The sequence below is a fragment of the Oculina patagonica genome, chromosome 1 (assembly GCF_052425735.1).
Source record: "Oculina patagonica isolate OP01 chromosome 1, crgOcupat, whole genome shotgun sequence".
NCBI lineage: Eukaryota > Metazoa > Cnidaria > Anthozoa > Scleractinia > Oculinidae > Oculina > Oculina patagonica.
This window is the reverse complement of record NC_135758.1, coordinates 20,591,777-20,618,444: the sequence shown is the minus strand read 5'-3', so window position 1 is coordinate 20,618,444 and position 26,668 is coordinate 20,591,777. Positions and strand designations below refer to the sequence as shown.

Sequence of the window (26,668 nt, the reverse complement as noted above, 5' to 3'; positions counted from 1 at the left end):
CTTACCTTCGTGGGTGGAGTATCATCAACTAGCACTGGTATGGTAGACGCTCGCTCCCTGACAAGTCCAACATTATTCTCGCACCTTACAACAGTGTAGTAATTTTCACCGGCCACTAACTGCAGACCTGTTGCTTCTACGGTTTTGTCTAATCCATTATTTACAAAGTCGGCTATCAAATAGCTGCTATTTCGTACGGCGTAACTGCATGATTTTACACCACTTTCTAAGTCTTGAAAGAAGGTGACATTTGCCACTAAAGTACAGTTGGTTGTACACGAAGTGATGTCATTAATGGGAATCACGTTTCCAACAAATGGCGCGGTCAAGTCCACTCTTATTTCGTCCGTTGTTGCGACCGTATACACGCCAGCACCGTTCTTGACTCTGATGGTGATATAGTAAGCTCCTTGGTGACTAACTTGACACTCATTACACGCGACCTTTGTTGCATTGGAGGATAATTCCGTCATGGATTTTACCTGGCAGCCCACAGAAACTGTTCCTACGCAGAATTCAGTTTTGGAAATGTCACTCTCGGGATCACGTGATTTCCATGATGCATGTAGTTTTTCTCCGGGTCCGAGCCACAAGTTAGAACCACGCGAAAGCTGAAAAAGTGAGAATGGTTAACTATTCGCAATTGAACTTTACAGTACCGTGCTGGTATAGCTACATTAATCAAAGTACACAACAAAAAACAGAGTCAATAAAAAAATATACATCTCAATAACTGATATTCTCTTATTTTTTTTAACGCCGGTGGTGCTTAGTTTGGGGGCGTGAATAACATAGCCACAAAATATCTTAAGAAAAACGAATTCGACCATCCTGAGGTGGAGATGAGAGGGTAACGAAATGTGTGTAGTGGATATTTTGCATCAAACCCTATTGTTCTTGTTCTGAATACCATTGCAATCATGCTCAATATACGTCTTTGTAGTAGAAGTAATATATCAAACACGAGAGGCAGTGTTTCATTGGGATATCCGAACACTGAGAAAGGAGTTGAAAATACGACGCGCAGCGGAGTATTTTTGACGAAATTTGAGGTGTTTGAAAAGCCGATCAAACACTGTCTCGAGTGTTTGATATATCTTTTCAATCGAAACAAAAACTAAGGAGTAAACGGAGAAATAAAACCGTAAAAATCGATGTTAATTAAGACCGGATATCCAAACCTCCTTCATGGTTATGATTTTCTTTGTTTTAACGTGATGAATTATTAATGAGTTTTGGGAAAGTTACAAACACATAATTTGAGACATCCAAATAATTATTTCTTACCTCCGTCAACTCGGGCGGAGATGTGTCAACAATGAAGCCATCAGACCACCCATGTGACGTCATGCCAGCACCATTTGTGGCCTCCACTGTGACGTAATATCTCTCACCATGGATAAGTGTAAGGTTGTCCTTCTTCACAGAAGTCATCAGTCCGACGTCTGTAAAGTTTAAGACGTCAACATTGTCGGGAGAGGTTCCTAGGCCCCAGCGGTATTTTACTACACCACTCTCATGGTCCCTGAATGGTTCCCATACTGCTTCTACGGCCGTTGTTGAGTATTGGAACTGTATATTAGACAGGAGAGATGACCCATCGTGAACAAGACCAGAATTTGGCGGCGTTACGTCTACAATGACACCATCAGAGGATGAAGTGCTACTGAAGCCATCTGCATTGGTGCACGTGATTTCACTGATATAGCGAGCGCCTGGGACAAGACTAAGATTTGCTTGAGTGAGGTTCCCTTCGCTTTCCACAGCTCTTGTTAACACAACAGTATCATTTCCAAATACGGAACTGTTATCCGACGCTGACTGTTCAATGAGAGTCCACGAACAGCTCGCGACACCAGACTCTTCATCTTCGAAACCTTCCCACTGAATCGACAAGGAATTCATAGAATCTGTAAAATCTATATCATGGCCAATTCCATCGATAACGGTACCCTGGGACGGGGGCGTCGTGTCAAATGCCAGCTTCTCGGATGACATAACTGACGTAAGAGCAGCTCTGTTTACGACAAATACAGTGACGTAATACGAAGCGCGAGATTCAGGCGTAAAGGGGCCAACGATCCCGGATGTTAAGGATCCTGCTGGTATGGAACCGCTTACACAAGTGAGGGGCGTTGTTCCCAGACAGTACTCACTGCTTCTTATGCCACTTTCATCGTCTTTAGCGTCACTCCAAAAAGCGCGAACTTCAACGCTGCGTTTCACTTGGTCCGTAACCACATGGAGCGTGTTGACCTCTGTTATCATCGGAGGAGTTGGATCAACGGTAAATCCATTTGAACTGCTCGTGCTACTGAGTCCGCTAGCTGACGTCGCCTTTAAGAGTGTTGTAATATTTCTGACCAGGCGTCAAGATGTCGAGACTTGGTGCGTCAGGGGCCAACACTTTTTCAGCATTTGTACTCAGTCCCACACTAGTAAAACGTAAAATGTCGTCTTTGCCAGCAGCTGTGCCTAAAGCCCACGCGTAGTCAATAACTGGATCTCCGATATCGTCCATGAAAGGATCCCAGTTGGCACCAACTCTTTTAGTGCTGGTTAGATAGTCAAGGTCAACTCCGTCTGCAGAGCCATCTCGAACAAGAGCCGGAATGGGCCAGATGGACTCCACTCGAAATCCATTTGATCGAACAGTTTTCTGCAATCCTGCTTTGTTCCAACACGTCAGTACGTTATAGTAAGTCGTGTTTGTGAGAAACGGAAAGTCTCTGTATCTCTGAGAGTTGGAAAAGGCATTCCGTTGCCCATAATTTGAGTTATTGCTCACGTCAACTTGAAGAAGCGTGTTTCCATCTTTGCTTTCTATTGTCCACTTACATGATCGCACGCCACTTTCAGCATCCTCCACGCCAAACCAAGTCACAGAAACGTTCCAGTTCTCGAGTACGACGTTATGATCGACTCCCGTGACATCGTTTCCATCAATTACGTCACCCATAATCGGAGGACTGATGTCAAAAAGCATTCCATCAGAGCTGCGAGACACAGAGAGACCTGCTCCATTTGTCACACGCACTGTCACGTATACTCGCTCTCCGGGGTTGACGACGCATGTTGGACAGACAAATGATGTGTTGGGTCCAACACTTGTCATGGTTTGAATCTGACAGCCCCAAGGTTTAGTCCCAAGACAGTACTTACTGTTCGTGATGCCGCTCTCGGGATCTGTTATGTCCTCCCAGTGCGCTGCGAGATCCATTCTAGGTGAGAAGAAGTCGATATCTTCACCACCTGGGCCATCGTGGACGCATCCATTTACAGCCTTTGGAGGAGTCGTGTCTATTACGAGTCCAAGCGAGGATACATTTGCACTCAAACCCGCAAGGTTCGTTACTATAACTGTGATGTAATAAACGCTTCCTTCCGAAAGACTGAGATCGGTTTTAGTTACCTGAGTTGCGAGGTGCACGTTTTCAAAGCTAACAACGTCTCCTTGGTAAGGACGAGTGCCGATTGCAAACTGGTAATTCTGAACATCGCTTTCAAACTCTGCAAACGGTGGCCATGTTGCTGTGATGGAGTTTTTCCCTGACTGATATTGGAAGCTTAGATCACGTGATACACCTACTATAATCGGGCCTGTCTGAATGGGTGGTGTGTTATCGATGACGAAAACTGAGGATGACGAAGCAGCGATACCTGCGTTGTTTATGCACTCTACACTGGTGTTGTACGTTTCTCCATGAAGTAGAAGAACACTACCAGGCAGTGATACATTGCCTGAAGATGCATTTCTAGTTTCCAGGAAGCGTAGCAAGCCCAGAACTGTCTAGAACTGAGACGTTGCAGCTGCGTATGCCACTCTCAAGATCTCTAAATCCACTCCACGAAATAGAGATACTGGTGTTGCTGATGAATGTTATCCTTTTATTCACACTTGCGACTTGTCCAACATAAACTTTTCCTGGATGCGGTGGACTGCTGTCAAAGACCAGAGCATCAGAGCATGATCGTGACCCGAGGCCAGCTCTGTTCCTGGAAATCACAGTGACGTAATACTTCACTCCCGATCTAAATACTAAGTCTGTCATTGTAGTGTTAGCGTAGTTTGATCGGCCGATGTTGATGAGTGGTTGAACTTGAGTACCACATTTGCTTGTACCTATGGCCCACTTGTAGTACCAAACTTCACTTTCAGGCTCAGAGAATCTATTCCAATAAACTGCAACACTCTGATGCAGTAGCAGAGTAGAAAGCGTTCTCTTGGTCGTTGTATTTCCACTCACTTTGAGACCCAAAGCCTGGATAGATTGTGCTTGGTATTGGTGGAGTTCCATCTGCTATGACACCATCCGAAACAAGTTCCCTGATTGCACCTGCCTGGTTTGTCACAAGTAAATGTACATAGTATCTTGTTCCACTCACTAAATTAAGAACGGATTGACTTCTAACATGCGTTGAAAGACCAACATCAACATAGTTCTGAACACTGACTTTGTCTTCCACACTTGTGCCAATACTCCACTCAAATTTATCAATTCCACTCTCCAAATCCCAGATTCCTTCCCAGTTGGCGGCCATGCTTGTAAGGGAGGACTGGTACTTAAGATCGGGCTCGATAATCCCATCATGCACCACACCATGACTTGGAGGACTAAAATCGATCAGCACTCCATCAGAGCTCAAGCAGTTGCGTAGTCCGGCATTGTTCACAGCGCAAACGGTAATGTAATAGACATCGTCAGCAAGCGACAGACCGTGGACAGTAGCTGAGGTGTTCAGTCCGGCGTTCTGAAATGGAAAGACGTCTGCAAGACTTCCGCGATTTCTGCTTACTCCGTATTCATAATACTGGATCCCAGACTCGGGGTCCGCAAAACCGTCCCATTCTGCTGACAATGCTGTGGTGTTGGCTTGGTAATCGATGTCTGAGCCTGTACTTCCGTCACGCACTTGTGCCTTTCGTACATTCGGTGGTGTTACGTCGGCGATGAAGCCATCCGAAGACACTTCGGAACTTACCAACCCAGCCCTGTTTTCAGCCTTGACTTTAATGCAGTACCGCTGGCCATTAACCAGTGTAACGTTTGTTAGCGTAAAGGAAGTTGCCTTCGGAGGATTAAGTTGAATAAAGCCATTTCCGGTCACATGATAGTTTCCGCTTAAACAACTTCCTACAGCGTAGTAGTACTGCTTAACTTCAGTGTGGGGCTCCGGGAACTTTGTCCAAGTACCATAAACTTCTTTCACGTCTGGCTGATAGTCAATATCTACTTCGGAAGTTGGACCATCAAACACATCTCCCTGGTGACGGAGGAGTAGCATCAGGTATCACAAGGACTGAATATGCATCTTTCCACAATTTAGCACCATTGTAGGCTCTTATGATAACGAAGTACCCTTTTCCTTGGATAAGCGCGAGATTGCTGAATGTCGCAGACGTCGGCAGATTAGATCCAGGCACAGTACTAAAGTCAGAGTTTGATGGTGAGGTGCCTGAAAGAAATAATAGCCCAGTCATATCGTAGAAGTCCACTGTGTGCATCAGAGAAACCAACCCACTGCACCGTTACTGAGGACACACTTGGTATGTAGACACATGCGGTTCCATTTATGAAGTCATCTTCTCCAGTAACCAAAACTTTACCTGTAAACACAGGGTGAGTTGTATCCACGGTAACACCATCAGTAGTGACGTCAGTGTTTAAACCCACAGCGTCAATTGCTTTAACAGTCACGAAATATTTTGCGTTATTCGTCAAAGCTAGCCCGTTATGCGTTATGTTGGTTGCATTTCCTGCTGATGTCCAAGGGACAATTATGTTTCCACTACTGTCTGCTATCTTGTACTTGTACTCTACGACTCCACTTCCTTTGTTTCCGTCCGTGAAACCATTCCAATTCGCTGCTATCATGGTATCGTCTGATTGGTAGTCTACATCACTGAAATGTCCATCATTAACAGCGCCAGCTCGTGGAGCATCATGGTCTATTAGCACACAGTCTGACTTGACTTGGGTGTAAAGTCCAGCTTCGTTATAACCTCTGACGACTGCACAGTAGCTTTCTGTAGAAACTAGATTCAGGTTGTTTGCTGTGGGAGAGCGGTTTAGTGCTGTGCTCTTCAATGAAGTAATCAGTCCAGCCCCAAGCCGCTGTACAGCCCAAGTGTATCGTGAAATGGGAGAATGTGGATCAGTAAAACGGTCCCAGTTGGCAGTGAACGTGTTTGTCCATTTGGCATATTTTACATCTACGCCAAGTTGATTGCCATCATATATCTTGCCAGCTACAGGTGGGGAGGCATCAATGACAACTCCATTACTTGTGAAGTCGGAATACAGACCGGCTTTTGTGAAAGCACGAACGACAAATCTCGCTTTTGAGCCATCTGTCACACTGTTAAAGGTCTTATCTGCGTTTGTGTTGAGATTTGCGTTTGTAAAAGGCATAAGCTCGGTGGTTTGATTGGTGCTAAATGACGTAAGGAGCACTTTCCATTGATACTTGCCAACACCATGTCTTGTTTGCACTCCTCCCCAGTTCACCTGCAATAACTTGGATGCTTGGAAACTCAGGTCAGCTCCAGGCCCATCACGAACCCACCCACCTTGCGGTTTTGATGTGTCAATTATTACCACGCCACTACAGACAAGTCGTGGAACGTTATTTCGCATATCAGAGGCTTGTATAGAAACTTTGTACCCCTTATTATCTTGAAGAGGTAGCCCAGTTAGAGTTTGCTGTGCGTTACTGTTGGGAAACGTTCCCTGTGAGTTAGAGACAGTAGAGCAAGCGGAAGTTGATGGCAGAAGAAACCATTTAAGTGTCAACTGCCCACAAGAGACAGAAAATCCAGAGATCTGAAGGTAAAGTTTGTCTGTAAAATACTGATAGCTGATGGTTGTTTGAAATGTTTGATCCTTGAATAGAGCAGTGCCGGTTGTCACGGTGATACTGTCTTCCACTGCACCGGGACATGTTCCAAGGCTTCCGTCACACCTGTAAATATTTAGCTCATTATAATTAGATTACAGTCAAAGCTGTATTAAGGGAACACCGGATTAAGAAGACACCCGTTATTACGCAACAGTAGACAAGGTCCCGAAATTTATATCCCTACTTAGTGGACACGGACACCAAAAATGGGCGAAAATGTTCATTACTTTAATTTGAAACTTATACAGAAAAAAATGCGACAAGACGTAAAGATTTGCTGTGACATTGCTAGAGTATTCCGGTCATCATAGAAAAAAAGGCCATTATCTGGCGTAATTTAAGGTAATGACTTGCTTAAGCATAGCATTCCGAAACATGCCGTATTTATCTGACTGATCTGTCAAACGGCAATTGAAGTGGTGGTTTCCCTTATAACATAGACTCGTGCTCGTGCAAGGCTGTTGTTATTATTTCTTGAAAATCTTGTTTCGCAAATCAAATTTGTTATCTTTTATTTATCATTAATTTAGTTGTATTAGTTTATTTGTTTCAAACAGATTAAACTATTATCCGTGCATTTGTGCAATTAAACTCTGAAGTAAACATGGAGACACCATCCAACGACCACTTCTAGTTGTAATGGCTAGAGTGATCGAACGTATGTCTCAAGGTGCTCATAAGCGTATCACAAAAATTAAATGTTTTCGGTTAATAAGGTGTGTTCTACAACGGTCATGTATGATTTTCTGCCTTAGATGCAACGAACAAAGTGTAAACCAATCATCACCCAACAGTTCATCAAATGAACTTTGTTAACGAGTCAAACTGGTACCACTCAATAACTATACCAAGAGGTCTGGGTTTTTGAAAAGCACACAAACTCTGAGAAAGGCCCGATTGAAAACGTTTTAGCACATACACAGTATCGTGTTTCGGATTTGTTGTTGTTTTTGTTGTTGTTAACATGGCAAAAAGTCATGAAATGTGCTACCGTTCTGTTTATTTTTTTTTTCGACTATTTTAGTTTATTTGTTTTATGCTGTAAATATTTCTACTTAATTTGGCAAAATAAAATGGTCGTTTGTTGTTTGTTTGCTGGGAACGGCTTGGTTCGTGTCCAAACATCTACTTCGGTTAGAATAAAATTTCAAGATCTTACTAGATATGTAATGATGTACTCTATATATGTAAGTACATTTTCGTTACCCACCTCTCGGGCTGATCACAGATGTCCACAGCCGAGCGACAAATTGTTCCACTTGACCTCATAATAGGTCGACAAGTTCCATCACCGACACACTCAGAAGTCCTGATACAACTTGATGAAGGGTAAGATGATTGACAAGAGTAGCCTTGTCCTACACACCTGGCAAAATATTTTGAGGTATACTTCATTAAAATTTAGGTTTGAGAACTTTTCTTCAGTTATAGGTCATAGTTTTCATGTAGTTGCAGTTGCAACATGCCCGTCTCTCTTATTTATTAATGATTTGCAAAGTAATCAAAATGTTTCCGTGTTGCTCAGCCAGAAAGGCTTTAGTGTCGTTTCAGATCAATGTCGAGAACATGATGAGAGAACTAATTTAAAGAGAAGTGGATCAAATTTTACAATTTTGATGACGTGACATGCAAACCATCTGAAATATTTACCTGCCGGCGTTACACGTATCCTGTTTAGTGCATTTATTCTTATCGTCGCACGGGACTGCTGGACGATTAGACCAAGCACTGTTAGCACGAGCGCCTGCATCATACAAGTCACACCACTGACACTGGTTTGACGGGTTTACAGCCTGATGGCCATAGTCCTGACCTAAAGGACGAGAAAAAAAGCAATCGCATGACACCTTATTTGACGAAGTGTGGGCTAAGTCACGTTGAGAACACCGCAGTGCCGACCTTTTCCCTGGCATTCAAATCCAAGATGGCGGATTCTCTAAACATTCGGAGCCGCCATCTTGGCGCGACAATTAGCCTGGAGGGATGTTATGAAAGTGCAAAATGACCGAACTATTGAGTTGTGCATTCGTCTTAGCAGTTCATGGGTGACTTAAATTTTATGATAAATAAAGTAGTTGCGGAGTGAGACTTGAAACAATTTGTACACAATGCGTGTTCTGATTAAGATTTTCGTTGACCTGTTATGTTAGAAAAAGCAGTGTAAATTACGATCACATAGTACATCACAACTTCTAACATTGCACCCACCTGCTATCTTACACATGCACTTGTTGTTCACAAATCCAAATCCTGTTTTTAGACTGCAGCTGTTGCCATTACAGAACTGACAATCTGAGTTACAAGTGAAGGGCGTCGCTGTGCACTGTCCACTATTACACGTGTCTCCACGCGTGCACTTGTTACCATCATCACATGCCACACCGTTACGATTCGACCATGTGCTAGTGCTGGCGCTTGGATTACACCACTGAAAGAAGACAAGAAAGTGTTGATTAGTGCAGGTAAAAGCATTCTTGGATTTTCTTGAAACGGTCACTTTGAAACAATCCTGTTCAACCCTGATTTTTTTGAACTGCTTGAATTTTTTTCGCAATTGCTTAACTTGCGTACAAAACTGCGATGGCATTTCATGTATAAACCTTTCATCCACCCAGGAAAACATGAGAAGTGTTGATAAGTGCAGGTAAAAGTGTTGTTGTATTTTCTTGAAACAGTCGCAGTGCAACATTGCCGTTCAACCTTGCATGTTTTCAAGCTTGAATTTTTTTTTTCGCAATCACTTTCGCAATCAACTTGTGTTCATAACTGCAATGGTCTTTCACGTATAAACGTTTCATCCACAGTTAAAATATATACGATATTGCACGTATTTACTGCAATATAGTCTTTTGATTTAAAGTTTTACAAACATAAGAGTTGCAATTGTTTGCTCTTTAAACAATCTCTGTCTTTTCAAATTTCGGCATCTAATTTCTCAAATCACACTAGTGAGTTTCTCACGCAGAGCAACAAGGCGATGCGTATAGCCAATCTAGCCGAAAAAACCTGAGTCCTGCCTTCGGAATTCCGACAGTCTCCGTAAACTGCCTGCACCCACGGTGATTTTCGGCACATTCGAAACAGCATAGCGACATGAAGTATTTTTTTGAATGGATAATCGACAAATTTTCGTTAATTGCCAAAACTGTTTTACAAACCAAAATAGAAAATAAAGTCTTACCTGGCAAGGATTTCCTGGCTTGTAATGGTTCTTAGCATAGCATGTCCTTTGGCCGCCGTTCTGTATAATGCAGTATCCGGATTTGATTGGACAGCCACTGCCGTCGTGCGTTTCGCATGAAAGGCAGTTGTAAGGCGTGCCCACGCACGTGCCGCTGGAGCATCGATCATCTTTGGTCCTCAAGTTGTTGTCACTGCATGGTAGATTGTTGTCGTTGGTCCACTGAGTGTTGCGGTTGCTGTCACATTTCTAATAAGAAAAGAACAGGGGACTCATTTATCTTTGTAAACTCCAATTTTGGATAATTTTAATCACATTGTTTCTTGAAAAAAAAAAGGTTACTTTTTAATGGACGATGCAGCAAATGATGTGTGACCATTCAAATGAGAGCTACTGAGCATTACTTTCATGTTGAACTGTTTATCATGTTTTCTCGAACTCATTTATAATTCGTCAAGTTATAACAAAGAAAGTCAGAACCGTGAAGGAGGTTTGGATACCCGCTCTTAATTAGCATAGATGTTTACGACTTTATTTCTCCGTTTACTCCGTAATTTTGTTTCAATTAAGAAGATATATCAAACACTCAAGACAGTGTTTCATCGGCTATCCAAACACCTCTAATTTTGTCAAAAATACTCCGCTGTGCGTCGTAATATTTTCAACTCTCTTCTCGGTTTTTGGTGATCCCGATGAAACACTGCCGCTCGTGTTGGACATATTACGTCCAATATGTTTTTAACTGTTAACAAAGTGCATGAAGCCTTAGTGTGTGACTGCTCTCAAATGTAAGCAACCGAGGAGTATGTTCATGTGGAGCTGCGTTTGTACAACACTTGTAATGTTTCACAAAATAACAGTTAAGCTGTGCAGTGATTGGTTGGTGCAGTTATAAGCCTTTCTAACTGATTCATTTCATTCAAGTTGTTTGGGTAGCCTCCTTTTACTAGCTCAACGAAAATTCCAAAACCAATGTTCACTTTGCTCGCCTTTCTAACTGTACCGCAAAAATTACAAATCCCATGTTTACTTCTTTAATTTTTCTTTTGCCCTGTAATTTCTTTTGTGATTGATTTGTCGTAAACCAATATCAAAATCAAAATTCTCCTAATCGTTTACCATACATCTATCATTCTCTTTCGGAAAACGTGGTTTTAGATCAAGTCTTTCTGCCACCGATGATCAGTTCCTTTATTCCTATTATACCTTGTTGGGTTAAGATAACATAGTTAACATGTAAGAAGTCACCACCGCTAGGTATACAATAGTTTTGAACTATTTTACCTGGCACGGATATCCCGGTCGGAGGGCGCCATTATTGAAACACTTTCGTGTTCCACCTTCGTTAATCACGCAGTATCCTGGTTTCACGCGGCACGCGTCATTTTTACACTCCTCGCACGGGAGGCACGTGAATGGTGTTCCAGTACAGACCCCGTTCGAACACTTGTCGTTTTTAGTGCACGCCTTATTATCACTACACGACAAGGCGTTGTTGTTCGTCCAGGCAAGCTTGTTAGCACTGTTACAATCCTATTGGACAGAAAGACATCATACATGTAACGTTCTCAAACTCATTAATAATTCATCTAGTTAAAACAAAAGAAATCAGAACCGTGACGGAGTTTGGAAATCTGATCTTAATTAGCATAGATTTTGACGATTTTATTTTTCCGTTTTCGTTGTAGTTTTAGTTTCGATTGAGAAGATATATCAACCATTCGACAGAGTGTTTCATCACATTTCAAAACACCTCGAAGTTCGTCAAAAATACTCCGCTGCGCGTCGTACTTTCAACTCTCTTCTCGGTGTTTGGAAATGTGATGAAAAACGTTGTCTCGTGTTTGATATATTACTTAAAAAACCGTAAAGTGAATTAGTAATCAATTTCACTTCTGATGGGATGAGAAAGTAGCAGGAGTTTTTTTAAACCAATGGCTTGGCGTAGTAATGTAAAAGCAAATGCGAATTCTATTCGACACTGTAGTGAAAACTGCTCTATTTCTGGATTAGATAATTCTGCTTTGTACCGCAGTATGGAATAACTGATAAGAAAGCTTGTCGTCAGAAAAGTGAATTGGTGTGAATAAAGCTGAAAAGGCCTCAGTTAAGTAACCTGTGCTCGCTTCTTAAAGTGGATTTTTCTACCGCTTCGCCACCTTGGAATGGTTAGGCTTCCCGCCCTTTGCTTTCCAGTAGGCTTCTTACCACTTTTACCCCGGGTTCACTTCCCCCTCCTGCCCCCCCCCCCCCCCCCCCGCCTCTTAACCAACGAAAGAAAATGGAAATTTCCTAGGTTAAGGCTCCTTATCTTACTTCACGGTTCATTAAGTTTCCACCACCATACATACACACTTTCATCATACCTGGCACTGGTTTTGGGGGTTCACTGTTCCATACGCGTAACACGTGTTGCTGATTTTGCATTGCCTCAGGTCACATGTTAATCCGGCTTTGGTGTAGCAGGAATGACAACTGCAGGTGAAGCTGCCGAATGTGTTCTTACAAATGTGCTGACATGGCTTGCTTTGACACTCGTCCACATCTGCAAGGAAGAAAAACAAGTGCCATGAGAGGCGCATTTTTACACCATGGATCAACTGACATCAGCAGAGGCCAATTGGTAAGTGACGTGTGCACGGTAATTTTTTCCTGTCTTTGTTTGGAAATAAAATTATTACAAGTTACATTTACAATAATGCATTTTACAGGGTCTTATATATAATGTAATAAGCGCTACACATGCTAATCTACAATTACATAATCAAAGTGACAAAGGCTTGAACTTCCACTTCTTATAAAATTTTTACTGTGTATTATTCTTCTGAGTTTTTTGCTTAACATAATTGTAAATAACTGTATACTAGGTTTTACATTAATTCTTTTAAAGTAATAATAACTGAGTGTGCACAGTTATGCGTTTTGCTTTCACAGAGCGCAATCTAAGTCAAAGAAGCTTAGGGCTCGCAAGCTCCAGACACCAGCAAAAACAGGGCTCTGGGTTCTGTGGAAAACGCTTTCAGGGCTGTTTACCCTTTTGCCAAAAAGCAGCAAAACGACGGGGATCCAGACCCCCCTAACACAGAACCGGCAAAATAGAGCCCTGGGTTCTACAGGAAAAACGTTTCTTAGGCTTTTCACTCTGCAGCCAAAATCGCAGCAAAATGACAGGGATCCAACCACCCCCACCCCGAGGGGGTAACCACGCTTTTTTTTACATATCAGTAAGCCTTAATAGGCCAATTCCGATATATTAATATTCTAACTTGGCTCCAAGGCTTGGGGGAATAAAACAAAAGAAATGATTTATTCATTCCTGAACCTGGACGTGATATCTTTTGTTTTATTCTCCCCAAGCCTCGGAGCCAGGTTAGAATTTTAATATATCGGAAATGGACTATCTGGGACATTTTTTCTAAAATCGAAAAAATATTTTTTTTTCAGATTTCCTTAGAATTTGCCTTACATAGACAAAACCAAGAATAATTATTAAATCTTTTCTTTAAAAGGTAAAACAAAATTACTTTCTATCGTCACAAGTAAGCAATGTAGAAATTTGTGCTGGCGGACAATTTCAACACAAGTTTTCTTGTTTGAAATGTCAGCACAGCTGAAGTGCTGACAGGAACACAAATCTCCTTGTTTACGATGGTCTAACATGACAACAAGGTTCGTAAGGTTCGTAACATTTTGGGGGCCTTGGAGTTTGGATGTTTTGCAACCTCCAGAAGACTCCTTTCAGACTTTAGTTATATTAAAATTATCATAATGACAACCATGATCAAAACAGAAGGGAAAAGACACGTTGCCAAAAGAAAGTGTCATTATGCAAAAAAATATCAATAAAATAAAGAGTCACTATGCGTAGGCTTGGCCATAGACAGTTAATTTAAGGAGTTTAGGGTTCATATTTCAAACTTGTATAATCCGTGTACGTGATAAATGTCGAGCTGTCACGCGCTGAGAAGGGACAACGTATTGACGTGTATGTGTTATAACGCTCTGGTAAGAGATGACAACGCGGTTTTATTTGTATTTGCGTTTCGAAATAACGTAACAGTATATGATAGGAAATTCTAAACACATGTTCCGATCACGCTTACGATGATCATTGTGTGAAATCTTACAATATGATCTAGTTTAGCTGGACTTGTCAATCTCTGTTTTACGTCCTGTACCCGTACTAGGGAGGCAGGTATTTCAGAATTGATCAAAAGAAGGGCAGGGTACCGCCGATATTAAAATCCCCCATTCCCCCTTCTTTCTCTTTTCAGTTTTGTAGAAGGCATCTGCAAAGGAGGGCTAAAAGAGAGAGCTTGCGTATGCGCGTGTCCTGCCGCCAAACAATAATGCCACGCGCGAATGAGAAAGGTTACAATGAGAACTCTAGAGGTGGGAGAGCCCAATGTCACTTTTGTCTTGCTTGGGCGTTTTTTTTTTTTTTGCCTCGTCTGCGCGCTTATTTCTCTAGTTTCTCAACAACCTAAGAGTGAACCAGTGTGTTCCCTCTCAAAATAGCCATTACGCTCTACGTGTCAAATGAACCAGATTTTACACGGTGGTCACGTACAAATGGAATCTTTTTTCGATTGTGGCTGATCCTGTGACTTTCGAGAGCGGATCCGGAAGTTCACTCAAAAGCTGAAAATGTTACTCTGAGAGTTCCCTAAGAGTTTGTTGTTGTTGTTTTTTGTTCATTTAAATATTCATTAGTTGTAAAGGAGGTCGACAAGCGGCGCTTTTAAACAGCGACATATAAGAAATAAAATGGTGATGAGCGAGACTTTTGTTAAAATAGTGACAGCGAAGGAAAGAATTAAACAAGACAACTACGGTAAATCTCTCAGTTTCTTTTAGGGAAGAAAATCGGTCAAGATTTAAAACAGTTTTAACTTCCTTTATGAGATGCCTGAAAAATTCCTGCTCTTTTATACTTCAGTTAGTCACGTTTTTTTAATCTGTCAAAAAATTAAATTAGTTTTAACGGCTATTTCAAAATGCCCGAGAAACTCCTGCTCTTTAGGTACTTAAGTGAGTCACCTCGTTTTTTAATCTATCAAAAAAAAAAATGTTTTGTTTAAGGTCTCTCTCAAAAATGCCAGAGAAACTTTTGCTCTGTTTACTAAGTTAGTCATGTCGCTTTTTAACAGTTGAAACAATTTAATAAATATAAACTGCCTTTTGAAAACAACCTAGAGAAACTCTTGCTCTGTTAACTAAGTTATTCATGTCGTTTTTAATCGGTCGAGAATTTTTAAATTCTCGACCGATTAAAAACGACATGAATAAAAACAAAAGCATAAACAAAAGCATATTGAAAATAACTGAGAAACTCCTGCTCTGTGTACCTAATTTCCTTTTTCTGTCGACTGAAATATGAAAGAGTAAGGGTTAATAGACCTCTGGGCAGAGTCTAAAAAAAATTTCAAGTCCCTCTACCCCTCCCCCCCCCCCCCTCTGTAATAACGCGTAGACTTGGTCGATGACGATAAATCAAACCATATGAGTGCATCACGATTTCAAGTAAACTTGTTCCATCCGTGTACGTGATAAATGTGTAGCTGCAACGCGCTGAGAAGGGACAACGTATTGACGTGTATGTGTTATAACGCTCTGGTAAGAGATGACAACGCGGTTTTTTGTGGTTGCGTTTCGAAATAACGTAACAGTATATGATAGGTAATTTTAAAGACATGTTCCGGTCACGCTTGATCTTTCAATATAAAATATTTTTGCTCAGCTCTCTAGTCTCTTTACTTTTTCGCCCTATACCAGTACTAACCATGGTACGAAACAATTCTCTCTCGTAAAAACACTATTAAGTTGGGGTGCTGAAAAAAAACGCGCCTTCGACAGGGCCCCCTTCCCCTTCTTCTCTTTTCATTTTGAAGGACCTCTACAAAGTAGAGAGATTAGAGATAGCTTGCGCATTCGCGTGTCACGCGGCCAAACAGAGAATCGCCGAGAACACCACGCGCGAATGAGAGAGATTGGAATGAGAAAGAAGTTTAGGAGAGAGCTCCTTGTAATCGTTTTTTCTTGCTTGGATGTTTTTTTATTTTGCCTTGTTTGCGAACTTATTTCTCCCGTTTCTCAACAATCTAAGAGTGAACCAGTGTATTGTATTCCCTCTCAAAATAGCCATTACGGTCTACGTGTCAAACGATTTTGCACTGTGGTCACGTACAAGTGGAAACTTATTGCATGCACTGGCAAAGCCTGTGAACGTTTTGATTGCAGTTGACCCTTTGACTTTCGTGAGCGGAAGTTCACTCAAAACTGTTATCAAAATGTTGCTCTGAGAGTCGTAGTATGTTTTTTTTTGGTTAAGTTACTTATTCATAAGTTGTGTCCGTTCTCTGGTATGCGACAATACTGCAATTGATTCTTATCAGAGAAGTGGTATTAGTACAGTAAATGTCAATGATTTCATCTCAACAGTGATATGGTCATAAGCTGCTATTAGCTAAATACCTCCCAGACAATAAAATAAAATGATTCATTCATTCATTCAAGAACAAGAGAGAAAGAAGGAAATCGAACTCGCTACTTTTGCTTGGACAATGCTAACTTGTTCCAAAATGTAGTTTGACATACACAGTAAATGAGGGGGATGTATTGTTGTATCACGGTTGTGATTGTGATCTTCATTTCACGCGGTTCAACGCCTTTTAAATAAAGTTGCCGTCCCCGTCCGTGACGGGAGTCATGCTCGTATAGTGTCCGTTCAAGAGTGAAGGTTAGAGGTCGTTACGCTGTATATTTGCTCAGGACTCTGGCATTCCACTGGAATATTCTCAGGTCAGATAGTGCAGGCCAGTTTAGGCAAAAAATAGGCCCGTCTTGTGCTATTTATGCAGCAAATGCAGGCTTCCTTGATTAAAACGCAACTTTTTCACTTGTCTGTGTCAAGTTTGCCAGGTGTCACCTGGTGTTTTGAAAAATATCATTCAGTGTAACAGGAGCTGCAATAGAGAAACGACCTTTTTTTAATTCTTGTTCCTTGTTTTGTTCCGACATGCCCGTAACTCTATCGCTTTTGAAAAGTGTTGAAATGCATTTATTGTTTGCATTGAAAACATTGTACAGATTGGCATAATTGGGCATGATTACGAAATGTTCTTCGAAAATGAATACAGCGTAAATGAACAACTGCAAATCTCATCTAGCAAAAAAAGATAAAAACGATAAAAATACTTAAAGCACTTGAACTCCGTCACGAGAACCACTGACTTGGTAGATGATGCGATTTACTTTCGAGTCCACAGCATTTAAAAATTTCGCACTATTGTTTGTTTTAGTGATCAATCGTGCGTTTGGATTGTTTATTTTTAACTTACCACTTTCGCAACACGTTCCCCGGTATCCCGGTCTACAGCTGCATCCATTACTATGTGGGGTACCCGAATTCTTACATGCATCTCTATTGCACGCGCGAGTCTCGGCCAGATGGTACGGGCATGTTCCTCCGCAAGCTTCAACCACAATTTTTCCTCTCGTTCTTCTCTGCGATCCACTAGTTCCGCACTGACGGCTGCAGGCGCCCCATGATGACCATGAACCGACCTGACAATTTCGCGCGCCGCACGGAGGAGGACCAGCGCGCCTTCGTCTTCTACGCCGCCACGGTTCGGTGTCTCGAGCTAAAACTAGTAGCACTAGTGCAACAGCTAACAGCTTTGTCGCCCACATTGTTTTTTCGCTTTAACTGATATCGAAATCGAATGTTTAAGACCTCAAATGAGTTAATAGTTAAAGACCATATGTAACGCCACACTCTCCAGATTCGTCTGCAACCTGCTGGAGGTCAAAAATGTCAAATAAAATTGCTTGTCTTGGAGGCCAGACCTTGTTTGATTTCACCAAAAAACATTCGCACCTCTTGCAGTAGACCCTGGCGTAGAGAGTGTTTTAGGTTTATCGGAATTCGCCCACTCTTAAAAACCTGCTTGACGTTAAAAACGTTTCAGCGGATAAACAAATATTGGCGCTTATTGTGACATGCTTTGTTTATTGTCCGTTCCGCGCAAGGTACATTGCGTCACGTTCAAGGTAACTATTAATTGTCAACAACGCGCTAGGCCCGGGCCTGTTTACACAATACACTGTGCAGTAGCCATGAATTGGCTCTGCTGTTTTGTAATTTTATTGGAGGCTATTTTAGCTTTGCATTATAGCAGGGCCGCCGTAGTGCTAGAAAAGAAGCAACAACGGCTATCGTTTTCTCAGCAAACCACATGTACCTACGCCTATGAAGTTGCAGTGCACACTGCGAGAGGTGCACATTCCACTGCAAGTGATGGATTTCAACTTCACGCTCTGGTGAGTTCATAACTTGTGTACAAAATGTCAAACCGAGTAGGCGCACTAAAACATTAGGTTTTAAAAGATATTTTTGCGGCTTCAAAGCTTGCAGTTTCCTGCCCAAAGAGCCTCGTGCAAGGTCTTGGATATACTTATAGCAATATCAGTATAGCGCGCAAGATTCGCATATTATGTCCGGGATTATATGCTGCAACTATAGCCGCCGTAAATGTATTGCCCGCGTATTTGAGGACGTATAAAGCTTGAAATCGTGTAGAATTGCACAATCTCATTTTAAGCCCGTGTCACACTTTCTTACAGTATTTGAATGATCGCATTCATTGCTGTTTTCAAAAAGATAAAACCAAAAGATAAACACAAATTTTAATCGCGCAATGAGATTCTACCCATAGGAATTGCGACCGGGTTGCGACCCAATTGCGACAAGAAAATTCTGCTCAAGCCGCCACTTGAAATTACTACTTACATATCACTAAAACAAAAGCTATTAGCGAAAGCTAAATAAATGTACGCAGCCGTCAATTAGGATTTTACTGCTTTGATCCAGTGGTTTCGATGTCTTCTATAAAAAAAAATGTGAAACAATCTGAGTTCGGTCAGAATTTGAAGTAAATATTTTAACGTAGTTCAGGTAGTTAGGTATCGACGGTAACCGGAGCGTTAAGTTCGTGCCCTTTAACACGCGAAATCACTTCTGCAAACATTTGATCACCTTCTTTCAACAAATGGCATTATTTACGGTCACTGTTTTCGTATCCCGTCGCAACAACACTTTCTTCACAAGAATAATGCTTTACTTTCAATCTAATAAGAACGAAACTTTCTTTCCCTTTCATTCTCGAAACCTTTTCGGAGTTTTTGTTCAATTATTTGGTTTAAATATCCGGAGCATTTATTGTGACATTTTTGGAGTTACGTCACCGATGACGTATCTTGGGAAACTTTGTTGCAGTTTGTTTTTCATCAAAGGAAACTTTCGTAATTTCTTGTCAATAACATTTATGGTGTTTGGCGTTTCGCGTTTTCTACCTTGACTTATTTTCTCCTCTCTCGTTGGGAAATAGGACCGGTTTTGCTACCTCAAGACTTCCTTCGATTAGGGACGTACCATTAGAAATAACCGGAATGGGGGTGGGTATAAACAATTTTCGTTGCAGGAATTTTTTTGAAGGCCTACTTGTCTGCAGGCCTTTTTGTCTTTTTGTAACGCATCTATGACTTGCGCAACAATTATCATTATTAAATAGTATTATTGTTTCATTTTTCAGATTCGTTCTCTGAATTGAGCGACATTTAGAGACCGTTCATTTTTTATGGGGTAGGGGGGCTGAAGGGATTTGATAGATAATGCCTGTTAAATATAATACCCCCCCCCCCCCCTTCCTTATTAGAAATTTACCCTGGTCCATCAACAAAAAAGATGAAAAAGATGACAGCTAAAACTTATCAAGCTAAACTTTAGAATATCAGACAAAATTGCAGTTTAAAGTGATAATAATAATAATACTGTTTGTGCTTTTGATTAACTGTTTACTGATGGGACGCAATTGTTCGGGTGGGTCAGGCGGGGGATTTTTTTTTTTGGTAAAAGTCACCCCCCTGTTATTTCTAATGGTCCGTCCCTTTGACAACCCAGCCAACCGACCTGTACAACAAATCAATGATTGATGATTGATTGATTGATTGATGATTGATTACATAATTAATTCAAAATATACAAAGTTTAGCTAACAGAAGGTGATCAATTAACACATCGCAATCCATCACACAAAATGTTTCTAGGAAACAATTCTTTAATATGCAATCTCATTTTGATACAATAATTTATGTCCAACCCTCGTTCTCCTTAGGTAGACGTTCCTTTCGCTGGTCATACAATCTTTGAAACTCATTTATCCTTTTTGTTCTCATTGTAGCTAGTGTTAAAAAGAGTATGATAGCGTTTCGATTAAAAGCGCCCCCCCCCCTCCCCCCACCTTTAGCCGAGGGAAACTTTCAAAACTTCTCGTGTGAGCGGAAAGCTCAAAGCCCAGTTTCTCGAAATCCGAAACAGTAAGGGGTATTTCGACGTTACTATCCATAATTTGTTTTGGTGACAATGTTACAGTCCAATTTGGAAAAGGAGACATTTAAAGAAATTAAAGAATGTTTGTCATATATGATCACATAATTGAACAATTGACTGACCCATGCTCACTGAAGCGGCATGTTTAGTAATGGTGTGTATGGTTTCTGCGCGCAGTGTAGCAACATTCCACTTGAAACTAAACAGATGAAACCCTATAAACCAAACAAAAATTCCTTTTTATTTGACTCTTCAGTTTCGATTCAGTTGAAATTAAACAGACAAATCGTTTAAATATATTCTTTCTTGCCTTACTCTGAGGTAATAGTTTTCTTAGCGAGTTTTAAAATGATTTAGCTTAAAAATCTCTTGACTGTAAATAGCGTTCGTTTTCATACTTCTTTTAAAAATACCAATGTTGAGTTTTAGCTGAATGAATTGTGAGGAGGGAAAGTTCTTTGATACCACGAGATTTATTGCTCTCCAGAGATATTCACAATAGCGCTAGCCTATGGACGATAATATTGATAATTGTAATAAAAGACAGTGATATGAACAGGATATTATAGAGGGCTTGAACGATCTGTAACAACTGAAACTCCAATATCTGAAACTTCTATTTTAATCACTAACTTAAATATCATATTAACTTGTAGCACAGTTAATATCAACTTGCAAGATTTCGTCAGTCATTTATATGTATATAAGTGCCGAACATTTAACTTCTCAATTATAATATTATAGTCATTTTCTTTTCTGTTTATTTGTAAAAATAAGTTTTCTAGTATGTGAGAATGAGTATATTCATTTAGTTTGTATAATGTGTTGGTGGAAAAACTTGCAATAAAAACATGTTGTTTCAAAGCTAATTGATAGCTTTAATTTAAAATACGAACAACAAAGTCGTGGGATCAGTAATTTAAAGAATTTCACCTGGAATTCAATTAAGAAAAAACAAGCATTTACATGGTAAGCAAATTAAATTGCCTGATATTAAATCAATGATACAGTTTTCAGAAATAGTTAGGATAATTTCACGTCATTTCAACACGTTTAGCGGTTGACCTGTAGAAAAGCAACATCGAACATTTTTCGTACCAAAACCAATTCAAGCACACCAAAAAAATGTGTTGAACAGCTATTTTCGATTCAAAAATCAGCTGAAAAATTAAATTACGTTGTCGTTGTCGTCAAATTCTCAAAGAGTTCAAAATGTACATTTGTTGTAGAGTAAGTCGAGAAAACTATGTTTTTACTACTAAATTACGCGCGAAGGCTACGAAAATGTTGGAGGAGTCGAGCGCTTTCCTGAAAGTTTGCATGTCTGAATTTCGCGACCTCGTTCGTTAGATTGACTATGTTCACCTTTGCCTCCGCACAGCTAAAATGCCTAAATGCAATATCACAGTATGGCGACCTCTATTAAAAGACCACTTAGCATATCTGACTAATTTACATTTTGATTCAAATTTTCGCTGTGCTTAGCCTGGTTGTTTTGAAATTTTTCTCAACATTCAGCATTTCTGAACCGAGACTCACCTTGTTCGCAACACGTTCCACCGTATCCTGCTCTACAGCTGCATCCGCTATTGTGCGGCGTGCCACCGTTTTTACAATTATCTCGGTTACACGCTCGTGTTTCTCGTAAGTTGAAAGGACAAGTGCCACCGCAGGATGCTGCCTGCACCTGCTGCCGCGTTCGTGTCTGTGTCCCGCTCGTACCGCACTGATGTGAGCAAGAGCTCCAACTTGTCCAGCTACCCACACGGCAGTTTACTGCGCTGCAAGGGGGAGGAGACCGCCTTCGCCTTCGTCTTCCCCAGAAAATCGAATTTGTCGCAGTCATTAAAACAAGGAAGCAAATTGCTAACAAAGCACTTTTCATGTCGCAGGGATTCTTTTCTTTCCGCCTGGTTCACCTCAATTTTACTTCCCTTTTCCTTCTCTTATGACTTATTTTGTGATCGAAATTCGATTAAACACCGCCCAGACCGCCGATGAATGTTGTCGGATTACTGACGTTATCCGACACATTAAGCAAACAACTTCCGCTGTGTTTATTTTCGTTTCGGTGGTATGCGCAAAGTTTAAAAAAAGAAATAATACAGCGATATTTTGCGTTATATTAATGTGCCAACCACCGGTCTTTTGTTTGAGAAATCGGTACACAAATTCTGTTTTGTTGTGACAACAAAAGAGAATTTGACGTCAGTGTTTGTAGACCGCAAGTTCTGGCTTTAACGAATATATTGCACAGTGCAGTGGGTGCATGGAAATATGTCAATGAACTCTTATGCTTTTGATGTTGTATCTTTGCATTATATGCCAATGTACATATCAAACAAAAAGTCTTTTTCGCCTGGACTGCATTTTTCGCTGTTTTTATTCGCAGTCCATTAGTGCGTGGGCAGAGCAATTATTTACAAAAGTCATTTACAAACGAATGCAAACAGAACGAGGCAGACAATTATCTGTTTGCTTTTTCTTTATTGTTTGCTTGTCTACTTCCTTGTGCTTTTGTTCTATTTGTTCTTTTCTGAGAAAGATGAAAGTTAAGCTTGGTTTTCACTAGCGACGCAAGCACAAGCGCAAGCACAAGCGCTGCGATCACGCAAAAAGGACAAATTTTGATCCTTGTGAAGCACAAGCATAAGCATCCAAATGTAATGCGCTTTTGCTCTTGCTTGAGTCGAAGTTGTTTTCACGGAGAAATAACAGCTGTTATCCTTGCACTTGTGCTTGCGCTTGTGCTTGCGTCGCTAGTGAAAAACCAGGCTTTAATCCAGCCTCGTACTGTTCCTGAGCTTACAGTGAATTTCAGTTCACATCTCAGAATAAAGTCGGAAAACAAATGCAACGGTCCTTGTTATGAATTCAAACAACAAAGACAATGATCAACTGACCTCTTCACAACTTCTTCGAATTTCTGTTTTTTCTAAGAATTTCTCATTGTGAAGCAATAGACAGTTTTGAATCTCCATTGCATACTTTACATTTAAATAAAAAAAAATAATAGGAAAACGTCAGATGAGAAACCGAAGGGCCGAAAAGCAAGCGCGATTGATATCTTGAAGTTCTGAGAATTTTTCATCGTTTTATTGAAAGCCTTACAACTTCCGCTGTCGTTATTTTCGTTTTAATTGTATTCGACAAATTAATTGCTGAAATATAAAAAGCACCATAATAATAGAGGGATTAAAAAGCGGCGAGATTTTGCAAAGATGAATGCATGAAAATTGATGTTTGCCTATGAACAGCATGTCTACGGAATTCAGAATATCTGTGATTACTGTTAGAGATTCCATAGCCTAAAGGAGAGTGTTAAATACGAAAGAAAAACTAACGAAATGTTTCTGCTTTCTTAACCACATTCCTTTCTTAGTTCCGTGAAGAAGGGTCATTGAAAACAAGTACAAAAGAAATGCGGGATTAGTTTTTTTTATTGTCCACTTAACTACTTCCTTCCTTATTTGCTTTGTTCTTTTTGATCTGTTCTGTACGAGATGTAAATTTTACCGTTATTGGCCTTGTGCCTGTTCCTGTTTCTGAACCATGCAATCTAGCAATGGGTAAAAGAAATGCGCCTCGAACGTTAACGTGTTTGTTATAATTTAACCGGCAAGTGAAAGCGAAATAAAAAAATTATAACTACAGAAAATGCAAATTAAACATTGCAACAGGCAGACAACTGATCACCTTCAGCTTCGTCGAATTTCTGCACGACTTTCTCAGAAACTGACTCGCACACCAATACATAGTTTTAGTCTCCGTCTGCTACAGAGCACTCTCGTGTAAGCGAGCTTAAGCTGTTAAGGAAATACATTTAACGAAATAATATTTTCTTTGGACTCCGTAAGGTTTGGTTTTACCCACAGAATAGAGTAAAATTATACAATTTTAGTCCTAGATATTTGCATAATTATTACGATGTACTTGGTTTTGTTTTATGTTCTTTGTTCCCTTCTGATCAATAACTCAGATTTTACCTTTTTAGATTCCGCTTTCGAGAAATAACCCTAGTGTATGCCCTTGTTCTATCACTATTCATTGCAATAGTCAGTTTTAATCTCCGTCTGCTACAGAGCAAGTTTGCATCATCCGCGCGCTAATGCTGATGCTGTTCATTGCCCATTAAGAACGGCGAACTGAGCGGACTTGACCAGATGTTCCTACGAAGCGAGTAAACATCTGGGTACGAGATAAGTTCAGCACCTTATATTGACTGCTCATCCACCCTAGCAAGAGTGGTTCATGGATATCATGCAGTCTAAAAATGCGAATGCATTCCAAAAAGGTCAAACAATGTTATTTTATTTCTAGAGACTTTTTATTAGTGGTCATTTGTATGTAAAGTTAAAGTTAGACGAAAGTTTTCAAGCAAGTCGACATAAAGACTGCAAGAGTAAAGGAAGTTTCTTGCATAGGGTTCGAGCCCGGCAATCGAGCCTTGTAAAACTATTTGTCGTTTAAGATTTAAGACAGACCAATTTCATACCTTACGCATTTCAATATAGATCTTTTTCTTTCCAATTTTGCAATACAAAAATGGTTTCATTCAATAGCGTTAATTTTCCATACTTTAATTGTCACTGTCTTGTTAGCTTCCCATGCTAATACGTTCTTATCAATGCATTTGGATCCATTTAGTTTCTCCTTTCATTCTAGTTCTTCACTGGGTTCTGTTTACGGTTTGTGTACCCCATTAACTTCTCCTAGTACATAACCGTTAACATAACGGCCTTGTTGTACCAGAGAATAGTTCTGCATTATATGCTGGTTGTCCAATAATTGATGGAATTTAACTCCTGCATACCAGAAGGTAAAATGTAGCGAGCTATACACTAAGACCACCGAAGCGAAGTCATTCGGTTGCGAAGCGTTCGTCCGTTATGTATGGGTTGTTTGTTTTATATGCGTGACAAGACAAACTAAAGTAAAGTCGTAATCTTTACGCGACTAATTTCGGGCCAGTTTCGGTCCAGTTCGTCAGTTACTTTTAATCGGAGCTGTGCTTTATATAAACTCTCTTATTAGAAGGAACAGTCTTGCCAAAATTGAAAAAAAAATAAAGCGATTTGGAATGAACACAATAACGGCGTCCGTGTATACGTTATAACTATTACATTGCCATATCTGTTCTCTAGCATTTCTTTTGTTCCTATTTATATTTTACAATTAGGTTAAAGTTCAGAAGCCTTCTGTCTTCAACATGCCTAAACGATACCGAACTGTTTTATGAAAAATATCCTTTGTTTGCCATGTTCAAAAGAGCTCAAAAGAAAACAGCACTTCAGTTATGGTGCAGTATTTTACGATAAAATGTTGCAGGTAGAAAAGCGCACCTGTCAACAACTAACTTAGGTAAACCGTATTCCATCTTTACACTATGTTTTAAAAGTTGCTAGCGTGACCCAAAGGACAGAGTCATGCCTCACAGCGGAAGAGTAGAAATACAGGCCGGTTGGGGAATTAGAGATAACGTAGTCTGAATAAGCATTAATATTGAGCATACAGTCGTTGTAGCCGTGGTTGATATTCTGAATATTTGCTTTACACCTAAATGACCTAAATATAGGCGTGAAGGTATGGCTAATACAAATGAATTTATGAAAGCATACTAGCACTGAAATATTTCTTACACGTAAAAATTCAGATAAAAATAACAAGCATTGTATTAGCATCAAGAAATATTTTATGTCTCAATTACTTCGCGAGATTGTATCACTGAGGTTATTTTGACAATCTCGACACAAGGGAAACACACATTTCTGAGCCTAGACTTACCTTGTTCGCAACACGTTCCACCGTATCCCGCTCTACAGCTGCAGCCGCCACTCTGTGGCGTGCCACCGTTTTGACAATTATCTCTGTTACAGGCTTGCGATTCTACCAAATTGTAAGGACAAGTGCCACCGCAGGACGCTGCCTGCACCACTTGCCGCGTTCGTGTCTGTGTGCCGCTTGTGCCGCACTGATGTGAGCAAGAACTCCAACTTGTCCAGCTTCCAACTTGGCAGTTTACAGCCCCACAGGGAGGTGGAGCCCTTCGTCGCCTTCGTCTTCGCCAAGCACTCGTCTCAATTAAAACGTAAAGCAAGCAGATTGCAAGAAATAACCTTTTCATTTTCTTGACCGCTTATTTATCGTCAACTGCAGAAACTTTAAGCGTGTTTCTAGTAGCTAGCGTCTTCCTATGC

General features: G+C 40.5%; 1 pseudogene across 1 annotated transcript in view; it reads right to left on the bottom strand.

Annotated features, from left to right (window-relative positions):
- Positions 1–26,668, bottom strand: part of LOC144645447 (uncharacterized) — a 27,270-nt pseudogene extending 602 nt beyond the window's left edge. The window contains exons 1-9 of the transcript XR_013569272.1: positions 26,256–26,668; positions 12,448–12,626; positions 11,366–11,614; positions 10,082–10,330; positions 9,109–9,328; positions 8,551–8,713; positions 8,111–8,266; positions 1,288–6,963; positions 6–611 (exon numbers count right to left, since the gene is read on the bottom strand). The product of XR_013569272.1 is annotated as an uncharacterized LOC144645447 (transcript). The remainder of the gene's footprint in view (positions 1–5; positions 612–1,287; positions 6,964–8,110; positions 8,267–8,550; positions 8,714–9,108; positions 9,329–10,081; positions 10,331–11,365; positions 11,615–12,447; positions 12,627–26,255) is intronic.